This window comes from Jatropha curcas, chromosome 7, assembly GCF_041381405.1.
Source record: "Jatropha curcas cultivar XTBG-Jc1 chromosome 7, XTBG_Jcur_1.0, whole genome shotgun sequence".
In the NCBI taxonomy this organism is placed as follows: Eukaryota; Viridiplantae; Streptophyta; class Magnoliopsida; order Malpighiales; family Euphorbiaceae; genus Jatropha; species Jatropha curcas.
In genome coordinates this window covers 17,495,567-17,497,634 of record NC_143157.1, presented here as the reverse complement: position 1 = coordinate 17,497,634, position 2,068 = coordinate 17,495,567, and the positions used below count along the sequence as shown (strand labels likewise).

General features: G+C 36.3%; 1 pseudogene; it reads right to left on the bottom strand.

Annotated features, from left to right (window-relative positions):
- Positions 1-653: 653 nt before the first annotated feature.
- LOC149494824 (uncharacterized) lies at positions 654-1,455 on the bottom strand (annotated as a pseudogene).
- Positions 1,456-2,068: the final 613 nt, after the last annotated feature.

The window sequence follows — 2,068 nt, the reverse complement described above, 5'->3', positions numbered from 1 at the left end:
TGTAGACAGCAGTAAGAGCCGCTTCTCCCCAAAATTTTTCTAGACATGAGGCAGAAAGAAGAAGAGCAAGGACAGAATTAAGAATCTGATGGTGTTTTCGTTCAGCTCGTCCATTTTTTTGGGAAGTATAAGGACATGAACGTCGAACGATAGTTTCTTGTTGACTAAGGAATTGTAGTAAGGTAGAATCCCGATATTCCATAGCATTATCTGTTCGAAGAATTTTAATAACAGAAGAAAATTGAGTTTTAATCATATTAGCAAATGAAATGTAAATTTGTGGTAATTCAGATCGATGATTCATAAAAAATATCCATGTAAAACGAGAATAATCATCAATAAACAATACAAAATAATGAAAACCATTTACTGAAGAAATGGGGGCAGGCCCCCAAATGTTAGAATGAATTAAGTCAAAAGAACAGTGTGAAATAGAAGCACTATTATTAAAAGACAGGGCAGGTTGTTTTGCAAGTTGACAATGTAAATAGTTAAATGATTCAAACTTTGTTGATCCTAACAATCCATGAGAAATTAAAGGCTGGATTTTGCTAGCTGAAGCATGACCAAGACAAAGATGCCATTGGTGAATAGAAGAGTTGGTGGTTGTATCAGCGGAAAGAACTTTTTTAGGAAGATGAAGAGATTCAAGCTCAAATAATCGACCCACCCTGCGACCCTTCCTTAGAATTTGTCTCGTTTGTGGATCCTGTACCTGACAACCAAAAGGAGAAAAGTTGACATTTAGACCTGCTTCACATAACTGACCAATAGAGATAAGATTAAGGGCCAAGTTAGGGATATAGTAGGTTTCAGGAAGACTAAGATTGGAGGCAGATGCATGACCAGTGTGAGTAATATTCATTTGACTACCATTAGCAGTATGAATTGGTGGCAAGAAAGAGATAGGTGTGGTAGAAGACAAAAGGTTAATATCAGTCGTCATATGATTACAGCATGCAGAATCAAAAAGCCAACAAGATTTACCCGGGGTGACAAACATGGCAGTAGGAGAATTGGAAGATATAACCTGTTTGAGTAGTGCCTCAATATCACCTATGGTGAGAGTAGGAGAACATTCAGTGGCAGCAGCAGTGACTGATTTAAAACCAGGGTTCGAAAATTCTTGGATTTAGAGCCCCCACTCTTTTGTCGTGGAGGACGAGTTGGGCAATTTTCAAGAATATGACCAAGAGCATGACAATATCTGCATTCAACAGTAGGACAATTAGCAAAGACATGACCCATGTTATTACAATTCTTACAGATGTGGCTGCCAGATTTCTGAAAGGATGGACGAGTAGTAGCAAGAGCTATTTCAGAATTCTGAGTTTTGTCAAGATTAAGGCGAGTTTCCTCAAAAATGATTTCTTGTATAGCCATATCCAATGTAGGAAGAGGATGTCGGTGTAGTAGAGAGGCTCTTACAGCTTCATATTCAGGTCGAAGAGCCATGAGAACTTGAATAAGATGAAGATGATCATCACTGATTTTTGCTTGAGATATTTGATTCCAAATCAGTTGAACTTGAGCAAGAAAATCATTCACAGATTGGCCATATTCTTGTTTGAGATTATGAAGAGTAGTCCACAATTGAAAATAATGAGCAAGTCTAGTAGTTTGATATCGATTGGCTAAGAAATCCCATATTTCTTTTGCAGTGTCATAATTAGCAAATTGGATGTGAATAGATGGAACAGAACTATTACGAAACCAAGTAATAATCTGATGATTTTTACTATCCCAATCTTCAAGGCGATCAGCAAATTTGACTTCAATTTAATCTTGCTGTTTGGTTGGCTTTATTACATCTCCATTAACAATACGCCAAAGCTTAGGACCGATCAAAAAACTTTTCATTCCTTGGACCCACAAATTATAGTTTGAGCCAGTCAAAATGTTTACAATGGGTTTTGCAATCTCAGATGTCTCCATTTAAGAGTGAGGCCAAATAGAAAAGGAATCACAAATGTTGAAATAGAAAAAATTATATATATATCAACAAAATAACAGGATAACATACAAATAAAGCAACAAAAGTTCACAATAACAAATTCAACAAAATGTA